The sequence below is a fragment of the Anser anser genome, assembly GCF_964211835.1.
Source record: "Anser anser genome assembly, contig: HAP1_SCAFFOLD_154, whole genome shotgun sequence".
Classification (NCBI taxonomy): domain Eukaryota; kingdom Metazoa; phylum Chordata; class Aves; order Anseriformes; family Anatidae; genus Anser; species Anser anser.
Window position 1 is genome coordinate 1 of NW_028154074.1, and position 23,782 is coordinate 23,782.

A 23,782-nucleotide genomic window follows, 5' to 3' on the forward strand; every position below is an offset into this window, starting at 1 on the left:
ATCCCCAGTGGTGCCAGTGCACACTCTGGACTCATGGCACTGCATCCCCAGTGGTGCTAGTGCACTCTCTGGACTCACGGCACTGCATCCCCAGTGGTGCCAGTGCACTCTCTGGACTCACGGCACTGCATCCCCAGTGGTGCCAGGGTACTCTCTGGAATCACTGCACTGCATCCCCAGTGGTGCCAGTGCACTCTCTGGACTCACTAATGACCATTCCCAGTGGTGCCAGTGCACTCTCTGGACTCACTGCACTGCATCCCCAGTGGTGCCAGTGCACTCTCTGGACTCACCGGGGTGCATCGCCAGTGGTGCCAGTGCACTCTCTGCACTCACTGCACTGCATCCCCAGTGGTGCCAGTGCACTCTCTGGACTCACTGCAGTGCATCCCCAGTGGTGCCAGTGCACTCTCTGGACTCACTGCACTGCATCCCCAGTGGTGCCAGTGCACTCTCTGGACTCACTGCACTGCATCCCCAGTGGTGCCAGTGCACTCTCTGGACTCACTGCACTGCATCCCCAGTGGTGCCAGTGCACTCTCTGGACTCACTGCACTGCATCCCAGGTGGTGACAGTGCACTCTGTGGACTCACTGCGCTGCATCCCCAGTGGTGCCAAGGCACTCTCTGGACTCACTGCAGTGCATCATTCGTGGTGCCAGGGCACTCTCTGGACTCACTGCACTGCATCCCCAGTGGCGCCAGTGCACTCTCTGGACTCACTGCACTGCATCCCCAGTGGTGCTAGTGCACTCTCTGGACTCACTGCACTGCATCCCCAGTGGTGCCAGTGCACTCTCTGGACTCACCGGGCTGCATCCCCAGAGGTGCCAGTACACTCTCTGGATCACTGCACTGCATCCCCGGTGGTGCCAGTGCACTCTCTGGACTCACGGCACTGCATCCCCAGTGGTGCCAGTGCACTCTCTGGACTCATTGCAGTGCATCCCCAGTGGTGCCAGGGCACTCTCTGGACTCACGGCACTGCATCCCCAGTGGTGCCAGTGTATTCTCTGAACTCACTGCACTGCATCCCCAGTGGTGCCAGGGCACTCTCTGGACTCACTGCGCTGCATCCCCAGTGGTGCCAGTGCACTCTCTGGACTCACTGCACTGCATCCCCAGTGGTGCCAGTGCACTCTCTGGACTCACTGCACTGCATCCCCAGTGGTGCCAATGCACTCTCTGGACTCACTGCACTGCATCCCCAGTGGTGCCAGTGCACTCTCTGGACTCACTGCACTGCATCCCCAGTGGTGCCAGTGCACTCTCTGGACTCACTGCACTGCATCCCCAGTGGTGCCAGTGCACTCTCTGGAATCACTGCACTGCATCCCCAGTGGTGCCAGTGCACTCTCTGGACTCACTGCACTGCATCCCCAGTGGTGCCAGTGCACTCTCTGGACTCACTAATGACCATCCCCAGTGGTGCCAGTGCACTCTCTGGACTCACTGCACTGCATCCCCAGTGGTACCAGTGCACTCTCTGGACTCACCGGGCTGCATCCCCAGAGGTGCCAGTGCACTCTCTGGATCACTGCACTGCATCCCCACTGGTGCCAGTGCACTCGATGGAGTCACTGCACTGCATCCCCAGTGGTGCCAGTGCACTCTCTGGACTCACTGCACTGCATCCCCAGTGGTGCCAGTGCACTCTCTGGACTCACTGCACTGCATCCCCACTGGTGCCAGGGTACTCTGTGGACTCACTGCACTGCATCCCCAGTGGTGCCAGGGCACTCTCTGCACTCACTGCACTGCATCCCCAGTGGTGCCAGTGCACTCTCTGGACTCACTGCACTGCATCCCCAGTGGTGCCAGTGCACACTCTGGACTCACGGCACTGCATCCCCAGTGGTGCTAGTGCACTCTCTGGACTCACGGCACTGCATCCCCAGTGGTGCCAGTGCACTCTCTGGACTCACGGCACTGCATCCCCAGTGGTGCCAGGGTACTCTCTGGAATCACTGCACTGCATCCCCAGTGGTGCCAGTGCACTCTCTGGACTCACTAATGACCATTCCCAGTGGTGCCAGTGCACTCTCTGGACTCACTGCACTGCATCCCCAGTGGTGCCAGTGCACTCTCTGGACTCACCGGGGTGCATCGCCAGTGGTGCCAGTGCACTCTCTGCACTCACTGCACTGCATCCCCAGTGGTGCCAGTGCACTCTCTGGACTCACTGCAGTGCATCCCCAGTGGTGCCAGTGCACTCTCTGGACTCACTGCACTGCATCCCCAGTGGTGCCAGTGCACTCTCTGGACTCACTGCACTGCATCCCCAGTGGTGCCAGTGCACTCTCTGGACTCACGGCACTTCATCCCCAGTGGTGCCAGTGCACTCTCTGGACTCACTGCACTGCATCCCCAGTGGTGCTAGTGCACTCTCTGGACTCACGGCACTGCATCCCCAGTTGTGCCAGTGAACTCTCTGGACTCACTGCACTGCATCCCCACTGGTGCCAGGGTACTCTCTGGACTCACTGCACTGCATCCCCAGTGGTGCCAGGGCACTCTCTGGACTCACTGCACTGCATCCCCAGTGGTGCCAGTGCACTCTCTGGACTCTCTGCACTGCATCCCCAGTGGTGCCAGTGCACTCTCTGGACTCACTGCACTGCATCCCCGGTGGTGCCAGTGCACTCTCTGGACTCACGGCACTGCATCCCCAGTGGTGGCAGTGCACTCTCTGGACTCACTGCACTGCATCCCCAGTGGTGCCAGTGCACTCTCTGGACTCACTGCACTGCATCCCCAGTGGTGCCAGTGTATTCTCTGAACTCACTGAACTGCAACCCCAGTGGTGCCAGGGCACTCTCTGGACTCACGGCACTGCATCCCCAGTGGTTCCAGTGCACTCTCTGGACTCACTGCACTGCATCCCCAGTGGTGCCAGTGCACTCTCTGGACTCACTGCACTGCATCCCCAGTGGTGCCAGTGCACACTCTGGACTCACGGCACTGCATCCCCAGTGGTGCCAGTGCACTCTCTGGACTCACTGCACTGCATCCCCAGTGGTGCCAGTGCACTCTCTGGACTCACTGCACTGCATCCCCAGTGGTGCCAGTGCACTCTCTGGACTCACTAATGACCATCCCCAGTGGTGCCAGTGCACTCTCTGGACTCACTGCACTGCATCCCCAGTGGTACCAGTGCACTCTCTGGACTCACCGGGCTGCATCCCCAGAGGTGCCAGTGCACTCTCTGGATCACTGCACTGCATCCCCACTGGTGCCAGTGCACTCGATGGAGTCACTGCACTGCATCCCCAGTGGTGCCAGTGCACTCTCTGGACTCACTGCACTGCATCCCCAGTGGTGCCAGTGCACTCTCTGGACTCACTGCACTGCATCCCCACTGGTGCCAGGGTACTCTGTGGACTCACTGCACTGCATCCCCAGTGGTGCCAGGGCACTCTCTGCACTCACTGCACTGCATCCCCAGTGGTGCCAGTGCACTCTCTGGACTCACTGCACTGCATCCCCAGTGGTGCCAGTGCACACTCTGGACTCACGGCACTGCATCCCCAGTGGTGCTAGTGCACTCTCTGGACTCACGGCACTGCATCCCCAGTGGTGCCAGTGCACTCTCTGGACTCACGGCACTGCATCCCCAGTGGTGCCAGGGTACTCTCTGGAATCACTGCACTGCATCCCCAGTGGTGCCAGTGCACTCTCTGGGCTCACTAATGACCATTCCCAGTGGTGCCAGTGCACTCTCTGGACTCACTGCACTGCATCCCCAGTGGTGCCAGTGCACTCTCTGGACTCACCGGGGTGCATCGCCAGTGGTGCCAGTGCACTCTCTGCACTCACTGCACTGCATCCCCAGTGGTGCCAGTGCACTCTCTGGACTCACTGCAGTGCATCCCCAGTGGTGCCAGTGCACTCTCTGGACTCACTGCACTGCATCCCCAGTGGTGCCAGTGCACTCTCTGGACTCACTGCACTGCATCCCCAGTGGTGCCAGTGCACTCTCTGGACTCACGGCACTTCATCCCCAGTGGTGCCAGTGCACTCTCTGGACTCACTGCACTGCATCCCCAGTGGTGCTAGTGCACTCTCTGGACTCACGGCACTGCATCCCCAGTTGTGCCAGTGAACTCTCTGGACTCACTGCACTGCATCCCCAGTGGTGCCAGGGTACTCTGTGGACTCACTGCACTGCATCCCCAGTGGTGCCAGGGCACTCTCTGGACTCACTGCACTGCATCCCCAGTGGTGCCAGTGCACTCTCTGGACTCTCTGCACTGCATCCCCAGTGGTGCCAGTGCACTCTCTGGACTCACTGCACTGCATCCCCGGTGGTGCCAGTGCACTCTCTGGACTCACGGCACTGCATCCCCAGTGGTGGCAGTGCACTCTCTGGACTCACTGCACTGCATCCCCAGTGGTGCCAGTGCACTCTCTGGACTCACTGCACTGCATCCCCAGTGGTGCCAGTGTATTCTCTGAACTCACTGAACTGCAACCCCAGTGGTGCCAGGGCACTCTCTGGACTCACGGCACTGCATCCCCAGTGGTTCCAGTGCACTCTCTGGACTCACTGCACTGCATCCCCAGTGGTGCCAGTGCACTCTCTGGACTCACTGCACTGCATCCCCAGTGGTGCCAGTGCACACTCTGGACTCACGGCACTGCATCCCCAGTGGTGCCAGTGCACTCTCTGGACTCACTGCACTGCATCCCCAGTGGTGCCAGTGCACTCTCTGGACTCACTGCACTGCATCCCCAGTGGTGCCAGGGTAATCTCTGGAATCACTGCACTGCATCCCCAGTGGTGCCAATGCACTCTCTGGACTCACTGCACTGCATCCCCAGTGGTGCCAGTGCACTCTCTGGACTCACTAATGACCATCCCCAGTGGTGCCAGTGCACTCTCTGGACTCACTGCACTGCATACCCAGTGGTGCCAGTGTACTCTCTGGACTCACCGGGGTGCATCCCCAGTGGTGCCAGTGCACTCTCTGGATCACTGCACTGCATCCCCATTGGTGCCAGTGCACTCTATGGAGTCACTGCACTGCATCCCCAGGGGTGCCAGTGCACTCTCTGGACTCACTGCACTGCATCCCCCGTGGTGCCAGTGCACTCTCTGGACTCACCGGGGTGCATCCCCAGTGGTGCCAATGCACTCTCTGGATCACTGCACTGCATCCCCAGTGGTGCCAGTGCACTCTCTGGACTCACTGCACTGCATCCCCAGTGGTGCCAGTGCACTCTCTGCACTCACTGCACTGCATCCCCAGTGGTGCCAGTGCACTCTCTGGACTCACTGCAGTGCATCCCCAGTGGTGCCAGTGCACTCTCTGGACTCACTACACTGCATCCCCAGTGGTGCCAGTGCACTCTCTGGACTCACTGCACTGCATCCCCAGTGGTGCCAGTGCACTCTCTGGACTCACTTCAGTGCATCCCCGGTGGTGCCAGTGCACTCTCTGGACTCACGGCAGTGCATCCCCAGTGGTGCCACTGCACTCTCTGGACTCACTGCACTGCATCCCCAGTGGTGCCAGTGCACTCTCTGGACTCACGGCACTGCATCCCCAGTGGTGCCAGTGTATTCTCCGAACTCACGGCACTGCATCCCCAGTGGTGCCAGGGCACTCTCTGGACTCACTGCACTGCATAACCAGTGGTGCCAGTGCACTCTCTGGACTCACTGCACTGCATCCCCAGTGCTGCCAGTGCAGTCTTTGGACTCACTGCACTGAATTCCCGGTGGTGCCAGTGCACTCTCTGGACTTACAGCACTGCATCCCCAGTGGTGCCAGTGAACTCTCTGGACTCACTGCACTGTATCCCCAGTGGTGCCAATGCACTCTCTGGACTCACTGCACTGCATCCCCAGTGGTGCCAGTGCACACTCTGGACACACGGCACTGCATCCCCAGTGGTGCTAGTGCACTCTCTGGACTCACGGCACTGCATCCCCAGTGGTGCCAGTGCACTCTCTGGACTCACTGCACTGCATCCCCACTGGTGCCAGGGTACTCTCTGGACTCACTGCACTGCATCCCCAGTGGTGCCAGTGCACTCTCTGGACTCACTGCACTGCATCCCCATTGGTGTCAGTTTACTCTCAGGACTCACTAATGACCATACCAATGGTGCCAGTGCACTCTCTGGACTCACTGCACTGCATACCCAGTGGTGCCAGTGCACTCTCTGGACTCACCGGGGTGCATCCCCAGTGGTGCCAGTGCACTCTATGGATCACTGCACTGCATCCCCATTGGTGCCAGTGCACTCTATGGAGTCACTGCACTGCATCCCCAGGGGTGCCAGTGCACTCTCTGGACTCACTGCACTGCATCCCCATTGGTGCCAGTGCACTCTCTGGACTCACTAATGACCATCCCCATTGGTGCCAGTGCACTCTCTGGACTCACTGCACTGCATCCCCAGTGGTGCCAATGCACTCTCTGGACTCACTGCACTGCATCCCCAGTGGTGCCAGTGCACTCTCTGGACTCACTAATGACCATCCCCAGTGGTGCCAGTGCACTCTCTGGACTCACTGCACTGCATACCCAGTGGTGCCAGTGTACTCTCTGGACTCACCGGGGTGCATCCCCAGTGGTGCCAGTGCACTCTCTGGATCACTGCACTGCATCCCCATTGGTGCCAGTGCACTCTATGGAGTCACTGCACTGCATCCCCAGGGGTGCCAGTGCACTCTCTGGACTCACTGCACTGCATCCCCCGTGGTGCCAGTGCACTCTCTGGACTCACCGGGGTGCATCCCCAGTGGTGCCAATGCACTCTCTGGATCACTGCACTGCATCCCCAGTGGTGCCAGTGCACTCTCTGGACTCACTGCACTGCATCCCCAGTGGTGCCAGTGCACTCTCTGCACTCACTGCACTGCATCCCCAGTGGTGCCAGTGCACTCTCTGGACTCACTGCAGTGCATCCCCAGTGGTGCCAGTGCACTCTCTGGACTCACTACACTGCATCCCCAGTGGTGCCAGTGCACTCTCTGGACTCACTGCACTGCATCCCCAGTGGTGCCAGTGCACTCTCTGGACTCACTTCAGTGCATCCCCGGTGGTGCCAGTGCACTCTCTGGACTCACGGCAGTGCATCCCCAGTGGTGCCACTGCACTCTCTGGACTCACTGCACTGCATCCCCAGTGGTGCCAGTGCACTCTCTGGACTCACGGCACTGCATCCCCAGTGGTGCCAGTGTATTCTCCGAACTCACGGCACTGCATCCCCAGTGGTGCCAGGGCACTCTCTGGACTCACTGCACTGCATAACCAGTGGTGCCAGTGCACTCTCTGGACTCACTGCACTGCATCCCCAGTGCTGCCAGTGCAGTCTTTGGACTCACTGCACTGAATTCCCGGTGGTGCCAGTGCACTCTCTGGACTTACAGCACTGCATCCCCAGTGGTGCCAGTGAACTCTCTGGACTCACTGCACTGTATCCCCAGTGGTGCCAATGCACTCTCTGGACTCACTGCACTGCATCCCCAGTGGTGCCAGTGCACACTCTGGACACACGGCACTGCATCCCCAGTGGTGCTAGTGCACTCTCTGGACTCACGGCACTGCATCTCCAGTAGTGCCAGTGCACTCTCTGGACTCACCGGGGTGCATCACCAGTGGTGCCAGTGCACTCTCTGCACTCACTGCACTGCATCCCCAGTGGTGCCAGTGCACTCTCTGGACTCACTGCACTGCATCCCCAGTGGTGCCAGTGCACTCTCTGGACTCACTACACTGCATCCCCAGTGGTGCCAGTGCACTCTCTGGACTCACGGCACTGCATCCCCAGTGGTTCCAGTGCACTCTCTGGACTCACTGCACTGCATCCCCAGTGGTGCCAGTGCACTCTCTGGACTCACTGCACTGCATCCCCAGTGGTGCCAGTGCACTCTCTGGACTCACTGCACTGCATCCCCACTGGTGCCAGGGTAATCTCTGGAATCACTGCACTGCATCCCCAGTGGTGCCAATGCACTCTCTGGACTCACTGCACTGCATCCCCAGTGGTGCCAGTGCACTCTCAGGACTCACTAATGGCCATCCCCAGTGGTGCCAGTGCACTCTCTGGACTCACTGCACTGCATACCCAGTGGTGCCAGTGTACTCTCTGGACTCACCGGGGTGCATCCCCAGTGGTGCCAGTGCACTCTCTGGATCACTGCACTGCATTCACATTGGTGCCAGTGCACTCTATGGAGTCACTGCACTGCATCCCCAGGGGTGCCAGTGCACTCTCTGGACTCACTGCACTGCATCCCCAGTGGTGCCAGTGCACTCTCTGGACTCACCGGGGTGCATCCCCAGTGGTGCCAATGCACTCTCTGGATCACTGCAGTGCATCCCCGGTGGTGCCAGTGCACTCTCTGGACTCACTGCACTGCATCCCCAGTGGTGCCAGTGCACTCTCTGGACTCACTGCACTGCATCCCCAGTGGTGCCAGTGCACTCTCTGGACTCACTGCAGTGCTTCCCCAGGGGTGCCAGTGCACTCTCTGCACTTACTGCACTGCATCCCCAGTGGTGCCAGTGCGCTCTCTGGACTCACTGCAGTGCATCCCCGGTGGTGCCAGTGCACTCTCTGGACTCACGGCAGTGCATCCCCAGTGGTGCCAGTGCACTCTCTGGACTCACTGCACTGCATCCCCAGTGGTGCCAGTGCACTCTCTGGACTCACGGCACTGCATCCCCAGTGGTGCCAGTGTATTCTCCGAACTCACGGCACTGCATCCCCAGTGGTGCCAGGGCACTCTCTGGACTCACGGCACTGCATAACCAGTGGTGCCAGTGCACTCTCTGGACTCACTGCACTGCATCCCCAGTGCTGCCAGTGCAGTCTTTGGACTCACTGCACTGAATTCCCGGTGGTGCCAGTGCACTCTCTGGACTCACAGCACTGCATCCCCAGTGGTGCCAGTGAACTCTCTGGACTCACTGCACTGTATCCCCAGTGGTGCCAATGCACTCTCTGGACTCACTGCACTGCATCCCCAGTGGTGCCAGTGCACACTCTGGACACACGGCACTGCATCCCCAGTGGTGCTAGTGCACTCTCTGGACTCACGGCACTGCATCCCCAGTGGTGCCAGTGCACTCTCTGGACTCACTGCACTGCATCCCCACTGGTGCCAGGGTACTCTCTGGACTCACTGCACTGCATCCCCAGTGGTGCCAGTGCACTCTCTGGACTCACTGCACTGCATCCCCATTGGTGTCAGTTTACTCTCAGGACTCACTAATGACCATACCAATGGTGCCAGTGCACTCTCTGGACTCACTGCACTGCATACCCAGTGGTGCCAGTGCACTCTCTGGACTCACCGGGGTGCATCCCCAGTGGTGCCAGTGCACTCTATGGATCACTGCACTGCATCCCCATTGGTGCCAGTGCACTCTATGGAGTCACTGCACTGCATCCCCAGGGGTGCCAGTGCACTCTCTGGACTCACTGCACTGCATACCCAGTGGTGCCAGTGTACTCTCTGGACTCACCGGGGTGCATCCCCAGTGGTGCCAGTGCACTCTCTGGATCACTGCGCTGCATCCCCATTGGTGCCAGTGCACTCTATGGAGTCACTGCACTGCATCCCCAGGGGTGCCAGTGCACTCTCTGGACTCACTGCACTGCATCCCCAGTGGTGCCAGTGCACTCTCTGGACTCACTGCACTGCATCCCCAGTGGTGCCAGTGCACTCTCTGGACTCACTGCAGTGCATCCCCAGTGGTGCCAGTGCACTCTCTGCACTTACTGCACTGCATCCCCAGTGGTGCCAGTGCGCTCTCTGGACTCACTGCAGTGCATCCCCGGTGGTGCCAGTGCACTCTCTGGACTCACTGCACTGCATCCCCAGTGGTGCCACTGCACTCTCTGGACTCACTGCACTGCATCCCCAGTGGTGCCAGTGCACTCTCTGGACTCACGGCACTGCATCCCCACTGGTGCCAGTGTTTTCTCCGAACTCACGGCACTGCATCCCCAGTGGTGCCAGGGCACTCTCTGGACTCACTGCACTGCATAACCAGTGGTGCCAGTGCACTCTCTGGACTCACTGCACTGCATCCCCAGTGCTGCCAGTGCAGTCTTTGGACTCACTGCACTGAATTCCCGGTGGTGCCAGTGTACTCTCTGGACTCACAGCACTGTATCCCCAGTGGTGCCAATGCACTCTCTGGACTCACTGCACTGCATCCCCAGTGGTGCCAGTGCACACTCTGGACACACGGCACTGCATCCCCAGTGGTGCTAGTGCACTCTCTGGACTCACGGCACTGCATCCCCAGTGGTGCCAGTGCACTCTCTGGACTCACTGCACTGCATCCCCACTGGTGCCAGGGTACTCTCTGGACTCACTGCACTGCATCCCCAGTGGTGCCAGTGCACTCTCTGGACTCACTGCACTGCATCCCCATTGGTGTCAGTTTACTCTCAGGACTCACTAATGACCATACCAATGGTGCCAGTGCACTCTCTGGACTCACTGCACTGCATACCCAGTGGTGCCAGTGCACTCTCTGGACTCACCGGGGTGCATCCCCAGTGGTGCCAGTGCACTCTATGGATCACTGCACTGCATCCCCATTGGTGCCAGTGCACTCTATGGAGTCACTGCACTGCATCCCCAGGGGTGCCAGTGCACTCTCTGGACTCACTGCACTGCATCCCCATTGGTGCCAGTGCACTCTCTGGACTCACTAATGACCATCCCCATTGGTGCCAGTGCACTCTCTGGACTCACTGCACTGCATCTCCAGTGGTGCCAGTGCACTCTCTGGACTCACCGGGGTGCATCACCAGTGGTGCCAGTGCACTCTCTGCACTCACTGCACTGCATCCCCAGTGGTGCCAGTGCACTCTCTGGACTCACTGCACTGCATCCCCAGTGGTGCCAGTGCACTCTCTGGACTCACTACACTGCATCCCCAGTGGTGCCAGTGCACTCTCTGGACTCACGGCACTGCATCCCCAGTGGTGCCAGTGCACTCTCTGGACTCACTGCACTGCATCCCCAGTGGTGCCAGTGCACTCTCTGGACTCACGGCACTGCATCCCCAGTGGTGCCAGTGCACTCTATGGACTCACTGCACTGCATCCCCAGTGGTGCTAGTGCACTCTCTGGACTCACGGCACTGCATCCCCAGTGGTGCCAGTGAACTCTCTGTACTCACTGCACTGCATCCCCACTGGTGCCAGGGTACTCTCTGGAGTCACTGCACTGCATCCCCAGTGGTGCCAGTGCACTCTCTGGACTCACTGCACTGCATCCCCACTGGTGCCAGGGTACTCTGTGGACTCACTGCACTGCATCCCCAGTGGTGCCAGGGCACTCTCTGCACTCACTGCACTGCATCCCCAGTGGTGCCAGTGCACTCTCTGGACTCACTGCACTGCATCACCAGTGGTCCAAGTGCACTCCCTGGACTCTCTGCAGTGTATCCCCGGTGGTGCCAGTGCACTCTCTGGACTCATGGCACTGCATCCCCAGTGGTGCCAGTGCACTCTCTGCACTCACTGCACTGCATCCCCAGTGGTGCCAGTGCACTCTCTGGACTCACTGCACTGCATCCCCAGTGGTGCCAGTGTATTCTCTGAACTCACTGAACTGCAACCCCAGTGGTGCCAGGGCACTCTCTGGACTCACGGCACTGCATCCCCAGTGGTTCCAGTGCACTCTCTGGACTCACTGCACTGCATCCCCAGTGGTGCCAGTGCACTCTCTGGACTCACGGCAGTGAATCCCCAGTGGTGCCAGTGCACACTCTGGACTCACGGCACTGCATCCCCAGTGGTGCTAGTGCACTCTCTGGACTCACGGCACTGCATCCCCAGTGGTGCCAGTGCACTCTCTGGACTCACTGCACTGCATCCCCAGTGGTGCCAGTGCACTCTCTGGACTCACTAATGACCATCCCCAGTGGTGCCAGTGCACTCTCTGGACTCACTGCACTGCATCCCCAGTGGTGCCAGTGCACTCTCTGGACTCACCCAGGTGCATCCACAGTGGTGCCAGTGCACTCTCTGGATCACTGCACTGCATCCCCATTGGTGCCAGTGCACTCTATGGAGTCACTGCACTGCATCCCCAGGGGTGCCAGTGCACTCTCTGGACTCACTGCACTGCATCCCCAGTGCTGCCAGTGCAGTCTTTGGACTCACTGCACTGAATTCCCGGTGGTGCCAGTGCACTCTCTGGACTCACAGCACTGCATCCCCAGTGGTGCCAGTGAACTCTCTGGACTCACTGCACTGTATCCCCAGTGGTGCCAATGCACTCTCTGGACTCACTGCACTGCATCCCCAGTGGTGCCAGTGCACACTCTGGACACACGGCACTGCATCCCCAGTGGTTCTAGTGCACTCTCTGGACTCACGGCACTGCATCCCCAGTGGTGCCAGTGCACTCTCTGGACTCACTGCACTGCATCCCCACTGGTGCCAGGGTACTCTGTGGACTCACTGCACTGCATCCCCAGTGGTGCCAGGGCACTCTCTGGACTCACTGCAGTGCATCCCCAGTGGTGCCAGTGCACTCTCTGGACTCACGGCACTGCATCCCCAGTGGTGCCAGTGTATTCTCTGAACTCACTGAACTGCATCCCCAGTGGTGCCAGGGCACTCTCTGGACTCACTGCACTGCATAACCAGTGGTGCCAGTGCACTCTCTGGACTCACTGCACTGCATCCCCAGTGCTGCCAGTGCAGTCTTTGGACTCACTGCACTGAATTCCCGGTGGTGCCAGTGCACTCTCTGGACTCTCAGCACTGCATCCCCAGTGGTGCCAGTGAACGCTCTGGACTCACTGCACTGTATCCCCAGTGGTGCCAATGCACTCTCTGGACTCACTGCACTGCATCCCCAGTGGTGCCAGTGCACTCTCTGGACTCACTGCAGTGCATCCCCAGTGGTGCCAGTGCACACTCTGGACACACGGCACTGCATCCCCAGTGGTGCTAGTGCACTCTCTGGACTCACTGCAGTGCATCCCCAGTGGTGCCAGTGCACTCTCTGGACTCACGGCACTGCATCCCCAGTGGTGCCAGGGTACTCTCTGGACTCACTGCACTGCATCCCCAGTGGTGCCAGTGCACTCTCTGGACTCACTGCACTGCATCCCCATTGGTGTCAGTTTACTCTCAGGACTCACTAATGACCATCCCCAGTGGTGCCAGTGCACTCTCTGGACTCACTGCACTGCATACCCAGTGGTGCCAGTGCACTCTCTGGACTCACTGCAGTGCATCCCGACTGGTGCCAGTGCACTCTATGGATCACTGCACTGCATCCCCATTGGTGCCAGTGCACTCTATGGAGTCACTGCACTGCATCCCCAGGGGTGCCAGTGCACTCACTGGACTCACTGCACTACATCCCCATTGGTGCCAGTGCACTCTCTGGACTCACTAATGACCATTCCCAGTGGTGCCAGTGCACTCTCTGGACTCACTGCACTGCATCCCCAGTGGTGCCAGTGCACTCTCTGGACTCACCGGGGTGCATCGCCAGTGGTGCCAGTGCACTCTCTGCACTCACTGCACTGCATCCCCAGTGGTGCCAGTGCACTCTCTGGACTCACGGCACTGCATCCCCAGTGGTGCCAGTGCACTCTCTGGACTCACTGCAGTGCATCCCCAGTGGTGCCAGTGCACTCTCTGGACTCACTGCACTGCATCCCCAGTGGTGCCAGTGCACTCTCTGGACTCACTGCACTGCATCCCCAGTGGTGCCAGTGCACTCTCTGGACTCACGGCACTTCATCCCCAGTGGTGCCAGTGCACTCTCTGGACTCACTGCACTGCATCCCCAGTGGTGCTAGTGCACTCTCTGGACTCACGGCACTGCATCCCCAGTTGTGCCAGTGAACTCTCTGGACTCACTGCACTGCATACCCACTGGTGCCAGGGTACTCTCTGGACTCACTGCACTGCATCCCCAGTGGTGCCAGTGCACTCTCTGGACTCACTGCACTGCATCCCCACTGGTGCCAGGGTACTCTGTGGACTCACTGCACTGCATCCCCAGTGGTGCCAGGGCACTCTCTGGACTCACTGCACTGCATCCCCGGTGGTGCCAGTGCACTCTCTGGACTCACGGCACTGCATCCCCAGTGGTGCCAGTGCACTCTCTGGACTCACTGCACTGCATCCCTAGTGGTGCCAGTGCACTCTCTGGACTCACTGCACTGCATCCCCAGTGGTGCCAGTGTATTCTCTGAACAAACTGAACTGCAACACCAGTGGTGCCAGGGCACTCTCTGGACTCACTAATGACCATCCCCAGTGGTGCCAGTGCACTCTCTGGACTCACTGCACTGCATCCCCAGTGGTGCCAGTGCACTCTCTGGACTCACCCAGGTGCATCCACAGTGGTGCCAGTGCACTCTCTGGATCACTGCACTGCATCCCCATTGGTGCCAGTGCACTCTATGGAGTCACTGCACTGCATCCCCAGGGGTGCCAGTGCACTCTCTGGACTCACTGCACTGCATCCCCAGTGCTGCCAGTGCAGTCTTTGGACTCACTGCACTGAATTCCCGGTGGTGCCAGTGCACTCTCTGGACTCACAGCACTGCATCCCCAGTGGTGCCAGTGAACTCTCTGGACTCACTGCACTGTATCCCCAGTGGTGCCAATGCACTCTCTGGACTCACTGCACTGCATCCCCAGTGGTGCCAGTGCACACTCTGGACACACGGCACTGCATCCCCAGTGGTTCTAGTGCACTCTCTGGACTCACGGCACTGCATCCCCAGTGGTGCCAGTGCACTCTCTGGACTCACTGCACTGCATCCCCACTGGTGCCAGGGTACTCTGTGGACTCACTGCACTGCATCCCCAGTGGTGCCAGGGCACTCTCTGGACTCACTGCAGTGCATCCCCAGTGGTGCCAGTGCACTCTCTGGACTCACGGCACTGCATCCCCAGTGGTGCCAGTGTATTCTCTGAACTCACTGAACTGCATCCCCAGTGGTGCCAGGGCACTCTCTGGACTCACTGCACTGCATAACCAGTGGTGCCAGTGCACTCTCTGGACTCACTGCACTGCATCCCCAGTGCTGCCAGTGCAGTCTTTGGACTCACTGCACTGAATTCCCGGTGGTGCCAGTGCACTCTCTGGACTCTCAGCACTGCATCCCCAGTGGTGCCAGTGAACGCTCTGGACTCACTGCACTGTATCCCCAGTGGTGCCAATGCACTCTCTGGACTCACTGCACTGCATCCCCAGTGGTGCCAGTGCACTCTCTGGACTCACTGCAGTGCATCCCCAGTGGTGCCAGTGCACACTCTGGACACACGGCACTGCATCCCCAGTGGTGCTAGTGCACTCTCTGGACTCACTGCAGTGCATCCCCAGTGGTGCCAGTGCACTCTCTGGACTCACGGCACTGCATCCCCAGTGGTGCCAGGGTACTCTCTGGACTCACTGCACTGCATCCCCAGTGGTGCCAGTGCACTCTCTGGACTCACTGCACTGCATCCCCATTGGTGTCAGTTTACTCTCAGGACTCACTAATGACCATCCCCAGTGGTGCCAGTGCACTCTCTGGACTCACTGCACTGCATACCCAGTGGTGCCAGTGCACTCTCTGGACTCACTGCAGTGCATCCCGACTGGTGCCAGTGCACTCTATGGATCACTGCACTGCATCCCCATTGGTGCCAGTGCACTCTATGGAGTCACTGCACTGCATCCCCAGGGGTGCCAGTGCACTCACTGGACTCACTGCACTACATCCCCATTGGTGCCAGTGCACTCTCTGGACTCACTAATGACCATTCCCAGTGGTGCCAGTGCACTCTCTGGACTCACTGCACTGCATCCCCAGTGGTGCCAGTGCACTCTCTGGACTCACCGGGGTGCATCGCCAGTGGTGCCAGTGCACTCTCTGCACTCACTGCACTGCATCCCCAGTGGTGCCAGTGCACTCTCTGGACTCACGGCACTGCATCCCCAGTGGTGCCAGTGCACTCTCTGGACTCACTGCAGTGCATCCCCAGTGGTGCCAGTGCACTCTCTGGACTCACTGCACTGCATCCCCAGTGGTGCCAGTGCACTCTCTGGACTCACTGCACTGCATCCCCAGTGGTGCCAGTGCACTCTCTGGACTCACGGCACTTCATCCCCAGTGGTGCCAGTGCACTCTCTGGACTCACTGCACTGCATCCCCAGTGGTGCTAGTGCACTCTCTGGACTCACGGCACTGCATCCCCAGTTGTGCCAGTGAACTCTCTGGACTCACTGCACTGCATACCCACTGGTGCCAGGGTACTCTCTGGACTCACTGCACTGCATCCCCAGTGGTGCCAGTGCACTCTCTGGACTCACTGCACTGCATCCCCACTGGTGCCAGGGTACTCTGTGGACTCACTGCACTGCATCCCCAGTGGTGCCAGGGCACTCTCTGGACTCACTGCACTGCATCCCCGGTGGTGCCAGTGCACTCTCTGGACTCACGGCACTGCATCCCCAGTGGTGCCAGTGCACTCTCTGGACTCACTGCACTGCATCCCTAGTGGTGCCAGTGCACTCTCTGGACTCACTGCACTGCATCCCCAGTGGTGCCAGTGTATTCTCTGAACTCACTGAACTGCAACACCAGTGGTGCCAGGGCACTCTCTGGACTCACGGCACTGCATCCCCAGTGGTTCCAGTGCACTCTCTGGACTCACTGCACTGCATCCCCAGTGGTGCCAGTGCACTCTCTGGACTCACTGCACTGCATCCCCAGTGGTGCCAGTGCACACTCTGGACTCACGGCACTGCATCCCCAGTGGTGCCAGTGCACTCTCTGGACTCACTGCACTGCATCCCCAGTGGTGCCAGTGCACTCTCTGGACTCACTGCACTGCATCCCCAGTGGTGCCAGGGTAATCTCTGGAATCACTGCACTGCATCCCCAGTGGTGCCAATGCACTCTCTGGACTCACTGCACTGCATCCCCAGTGGTGCCAGTGCACTCTCTGGACTCACTAATGACCATCCCCAGTGGTGCCAGTGCACTCTCTGGACTCACTGCACTGCATACCCAGTGGTGCCAGTGTACTCTCTGGACTCACCGGGGTGCATCCCCAGTGGTGCCAGTGCACTCTCTGGATCACTGCACTGCATCCCCAGTGGTGCCAGTGCACTCTATGGAGTCACTGCACTGCATCCCCAGGGGTGCCAGTGCACTCTCTGGACTCACTGCACTGCATCCCCAGTGGTGCCAGTGCACTCTCTGGACTCACCGGGGTGCATCCCCAGTGGTGCCAATGCACTCTCTGGATCACTGCACTGCATCCCCAGTGGTGCCAGTGCACTCTCTGGACTCACTGCACTGCATCCCCAGTGGTGCTAGTGCACTCTCTGGACTCACGGCACTGCATAACCAGTGGTGCCAGTGCACTCTCTGGACTCACTGCACTGCATCCCCAGTGGTGCTAGTGCACTCTCTGGACTCACTACACTGCATCCCCGGTGGTGCCAGTGCACTCTCTGGACTCACTGCACTGCATCCCCAGTGGTGCCAGTGCACTCTCTGGACTCACTTCAGTGCATCCCCGGTGGTGCCAGTGCACTCTCTGGACTCACGGCAGTGCATCCCCAGTGGTGCCACTGCACTCTCTGGACTCACTGCACTGCATCCCCAGTGGTGCCTGTGCACTCTCTGGACTCACGGCACTGCATCCCCAGTGGTGCCAGTGCACTCTCTGCACTCACTGCACTGCATCCCCAGTGGTGCCAGTGCACTCTCTGGACTCACTGCACTGCATAACCAGTGGTGCCAGTGCACTCTATGGAGTCACTGCACTGCATCCCCAGTGGTGCCAGTGCACTCTCTGGACTCACTGCACTGCATCCCCAGTGGTGCCAGTGCACTCTCTGGACTCACTGCACTGCATCCCCAGTGGTGCCAGTGCACTCTCTGGACTCACTGCACTGCATCCCCAGTGGTGCTAGTGCACTCTCTGGACTCACGGCACTGCATCCCCAGTTGTGCCAGTGAACTCTCTGGACTCACTGCACTGCATCCCCAGTGGTGCCAGTGCACTCTCTGGACTCACTGCACTGCATCCCCAGTGGTGCCAGGGCACTCTCTGGACTCACTGCACTGCATCCCCAGTGGTGCCAGGGTACTCTCTGGACTCACTGCACTGCATCCCCACTGGTGCCAGTGCACTCTCTGGACTCACTGCACTGCATCCCCACTGGTGCCAGGGTACTCTGTGGACTCACTGCACTGCATCCCCAGTGGTGCCAGGGCACTCTCTGGACTCACTGCACTGCATTCCCAGTGGTGCCAGTGCACTCTCTGGACTCTCTGCACTGCATCCCCAGTGGTGCCAGTGCACTCTCTGGACTCACTGCACTGCATCCCCGGTGGTGCCAGTGCACTCTCTGGACTCACTGCACTGCATCCCCAGCGGTGCCAGTGCACTCTCTGAACTCACTGAACTGCAACCCCAATGGTGCCAGGGCACTCTCTGGACTCACTGCACTGCATCCCCAGTGGTGCCACTGCACTCTCCGGACTCACTGCACTGCATCCCCAGTGGTGCCAGTGCACTCTCTGGATCACTGCACTGCATCCCCATTGGTGCCAGTGCACTCTATGGAGTCACTGCACTGCATCCCCAGGGGTGCCAGTGCACTCTCTGGACTCACTGCACTGCATCCCCAGTGGTGCCAGTGCACTCTCTGGACTCACCGGGGTGCATCCCCAGTGGTGCCAATGCACTCTCTGGATCACTGCACTGCATCCCCAGTGGTGCCAGTGCACTCTCTGGGCTCACTGCACTGCATCCCCAGTGGTTCCAGTGCACTCTCTGCACTCACTGCACTGCATCCCCAGTGGTGCCAGTGCACTCTCTGGACTCACTTCAGTGCATCCCCGGTGGTGCCAGTGCACTCTCTGGACTCACGGCAGTGCATCCCCAGTGGTGCCACTGCACTCTCTGGACTCACTGCACTGCATCCCCAGTGGTGCCAGTGCACTCTCTGGACTCACGGCACTGCATCCCCAGTGGTGCCAGTGTATTCTCTGAACTCACGGCACTGCATCCCCAGTGGTGCCAGTGCACTCTCTGGACTCTCTGCACTGCATCCCCAGTGGTGCCAGTGAACTCTCTGGACTCACTGCACTGCATCCCCGGTGGTGCCAGTGCACTCTCTGGACTCACGGCACTGCATCCCCAGTGGTGCCAGTGCACTCTCTGGACTCACTGCACTGCATCCCCAGTGGTGCCAGTGCACTCTCTGGACTCACTGCACTGCATCCCCAGTGGTGCCAGTGTATTCTCTGAACTCACTGAACTGCAACACCAGTGGTGCCAGGGCACTCTCTGGACTCACGGCACTGCATCCCCAGTGGTGCCAGTGCACTCTCTGGACTCACTGCACTGCATCCCCAGTGGTGCTAGTGCACTCTCTGGACTCACGGCACTGCATCCCCAGTTGTGCCAGTGAACTCTCTGGACTCACTGCACTGCATACCCACTGGTGCCAGGGTACTCTCTGGACTCTCTGCACTGCATCCCCAGTTGTGCCAGTGAACTCTCTGGACTCACTGCACTGCATACCCACTGGTGCCAGGGTACTCTCTGGACTCACTGCACTGCATCCCCAGTGGTGCCAGTGCACTCTCTGGACTCACTGCACTGCATCCCCACTGGTGCCAGGGTACTCTGTGGACTCACTGCACTGCATCCCCAGTGGTGCCAGGGCACTCTCTGGACTCACTACACTGCATCCCCAGTGGTGCCAGTGCACTCTCTGGACTCTCTGCACTGCATCCCCAGTGGTGCCAGTGCACTCTCTGGACTCACTGCACTGCATCCCCGGTGGTGCCAGTGCACTCTCTGGACTCACGGCACTGCATCCCCAGTGGTGCCAGTGCACTCTCTGGACTCACTGCACTGCATCCCCAGTGGTGCCAGTGCACTCTCTGGACTCACTGCACTGCATCCCCAGTGGTGCCAGTGTATTCTCTGAACTCACTGAACTGCAACACCAGTGCTGCCAGGGCACTCTCTGGACTCACGGCACTGCATCCCCAGTGGTTCCAGTGCACTCTCTGGACTCACTGCACTGCATCCCCAGTGGTGCCAGTGCACTCTCTGGACTCACTGCACTGCATCCCCAGTGGTGCCAGTGCACACTCTGGACTCACGGCACTGCATCCCCAGTGGTGCCAGTGCACTCTCTGGACTCACTGCACTGCATCCCCAGTGGTGCCAGTGCACTCTCTGGACTCACTGCACTGCATCCCCAGTGGTGCCAGGGTAATCTCTGGAATCACTGCACTGCATCCCCAGTGGTGCCAATGCACTCTCTGGACTCACTGCACTGCATCCCCAGTGGTGCCAGTGCACTCTCTGGACTCACTAATGACCATCCCCAGTGGTGCCAGTGCACTCTCTGGACTCACTGCACTGCATACCCAGTGGTGCCAGTGTACTCTCTGGACTCACCGGGGTGCATCCCCAGTGGTGCCAGTGCACTCTCTGGATCACTGCACTGCATCCCCATTGGTGCCAGTGCACTCTATGGAGTCACTGCACTGCATCCCCAGGGGTGCCAGTGCACTCTCTGGACTCACTGCACTGCATCCCCAGTGGTGCCAGTGCACTCTCTGGACTCACCGGGGTGCATCCCCAGTGGTGCCAATGCACTCTCTGGATCACTGCACTGCATCCCCAGTGGTGCCAGTGCACTCTCTGGACTCACTGCACTGCATCCCCAGTGGTGCTAGTGCACTCTCTGGACTCACGGCACTGCATAACCAGTGGTGCCAGTGCACTCTCTGGACTCACTGCACTGCATCCCCAGTGGTGCTAGTGCACTCTCTGGACTCACTACACTGCATCCCCAGTGGTGCCAGTGCACTCTCTGGACTCACTGCACTGCATCCCCAGTGGTGCCAGTGCACTCTCTGGACTCACTTCAGTGCATCCCCAGTGGTGCCAGTGCACTCTCTGGACTCACGGCAGTGCATCCCCAGTGGTGCCACTGCACTCTCTGGACTCACTGCACTGCATCCCCAGTGGTGCCAGTGCACTCTCTGGACTCACGGCACTGCATCCCCAGTGGTGCCAGTGCACTCTCTGCACTCACTGCACTGCATCCCCAGTGGTGCCAGTGCACTCTCTGGACTCACTGCACTGCATAACCAGTGGTGCCAGTGCACTCTATGGAGTCACTGCACTGCATCCCCAGTGGTGCCAGTGCACTCTCTGGACTCACTGCACTGCATCCCCAGTGGTGCCAGTGCACTCTCTGGACTCACTGCACTGCATCCCCAGTGGTGCCAGTGCACTCTCTGGACTCACTGCACTGCATCCCCAGTGGTGCCAGTGCACTCTCTGGACTCACTGCACTGCATCCCCAGTGGTGCTAGTGCACTCTCTGGACTCACGGCACTGCATCCCCAGTTGTGCCAGTGAACTCTCTGGACTCACTGCACTGCATCCCCAGTGGTGCCAGTGCACTCTCTGGACTCACTGCACTGCATCCCCAGTGGTGCCAGTGCACTCTCTGCACTCACTGCACTGCATCCCCAGTGGTGCCAGGGTACTCTCTGGACTAACTGCACTGCATCCCCACTGGTGCCAGTGCACTCTCTGGACTCACTGCACTGCATCCCCACTGGTGCCAGGGTACTCTGTGGACTCACTGCACTGCATCCCCAGTGGTGCCAGGGCACTCTCTGGACTCACTGCACTGCATCCCCAGTGGTGCCAGGGCACTCTCTGGACTCTCTGCACTGCATCCCCAGTGGTGCCAGTGCACTCTCTGGACTCACTGCACTGCATCCCCGGTGGTGCCAGTGCACTCTCTGGACTCACTGCACTGCATCCCCAGTGGTGCCAGTGCACTCTCTGAACTCACTGAACTGCAACCCCAATGGTGCCAGGGCACTCTCTGGACTCACTGCACTGCATCCCCAGTGGTGCCACTGCACTCTCCGGACTCACTGCACTGCATCCCCAGTGGTGCCAGTGCACTCTCTGGATCACTGCACTGCATCCCCATTGGTGCCAGTGCACTCTCTGGACTCACTGCACTGCATCCCCAGGGGTGCCAGTGCACTCTCTGGACTCACTGCACTGCATCCCCAGTGGTGCCAGTGCACTCTCTGGACTCACCGGGGTGCATCCCCAGTGGTGCCAATGCACTCTCTGGATCACTGCACTGCATCCCCAGTGGTGCCAGTGCACTCTCTGGACTCACTGCACTGCATCCCCAGTGGTTCCAGTGCACTCTCTGCACTCACTGCACTGCATCCCCAGTGGTGCCAGTGCACTCTCTGGACTCACTTCAGTGCATCCCCGGTGGTGCCAGTGCACTCTCTGGACTCACGGCAGTGCATCCCCAGTGGTGCCACTGCACTCTCTGGACTCACTGCACTGCATCCCCAGTGGTGCCAGTGCACTCTCTGGACTCACGGCACTGCATCCCCAGTGGTGCCAGTGTATTCTCTGAACTCACGGCACTGCATCCCCAGTGGTGCCAGGGCACTCTCTGGACTCACTGCACTGCATAACCAGAGGTGCCAGTGCACTCTCTGGACTCACTGCACTGCATCCCCAGTGCTGCCAGTGCAGTCTTTGGACTCACTGCACTGAATTCCCGGTGGTGCCAGTGCACTCTCTGGACTCACAGCACTGCATCCCCAGTGGTGCCAGTGAACTCTCTGGACTCACTGCACTGTATCCCCAGTGGTGCCAATGCACTCTCTGGACTCACTGCACTGCATCCCCAGTGGTGCCAGTGCACACTCTGGACACACGGCACTGCATCCCCAGTGGTTCTAGTGCACTCTCTGGACTCACGGCACTGCATCCCCAGTGGTGCCAGTGCACTCTCTGGACTCACTGCACTGCATCCCCACTGGTGCCAGGGTACTCTGTGGACTCACTGCACTGCATCCCCAGTGGTGCCAGGGCACTCTCTGGACTCACTGCACTGCATCCCCAGTGGTGCCAGTGCACACTCTGGACACACGGCACTGCATCCCCAGTGGTGCTAGTGCACTCTCTGGACTCACTGCACTGCATCCCCAGTGGTGCCAGTGCACTCTCTGGACTCACGGCACTGCATCCCCAGTGGTGCCAGGGTACTCTCTGGACTCACTGCACTGCATCCCCAGTGGTGCCAGTGCACTCTCGGGACTCACTGCACTGCATCCCCATTGGTGTCAGTTTACTCTCAGGACTCACTAATGACCATCCCCAGTGGTGCCAGTGCACTCTCTGGACTCACTGCACTGCATACCCAGTGGTGCCAGTGCACTCTCTGGACTCACTGCAGTGCATCCCCACTGGTGCCAGTGCACTCTATGGATCACTGCACTGCATCCCCATTGGTGACAGTGCACTCTATGGAGTCACTGCACTGCATCCCCAGGGGTGCCAGTGCACTCTCTGGACTCACTGCACTGCATCCCCATTGGGCCAGTGCACTCTCTGGACTCACTAAAGACCATTCCCAGTGGTGCCAGTGCACTCTCTGGACTCACTGCACTGCATCCCCAGTGGTGCCAGTGCACTCTCTGGACTCACCGGGGTGCATCGCCAGTGGTGCCAGTGCACTCTCTGCACTCACTGCACTGCATCCCCAGTGGTGCCAGTGCACTCTCTGGACTCACGGCACTGCATCCCCAGTGGTGCCAGTGCACTCTCTGGACTCACTGCAGTGCATCCCCAGTGGTGCCAGTGCACTCTCTGGACTCACTGCACTGCATCTCCAGTGGTGCCAGTGCACTCTCTGGACTCACCGGGGTGCATCACCAGTGGTGCCAGTGCACTCTCTGCACTC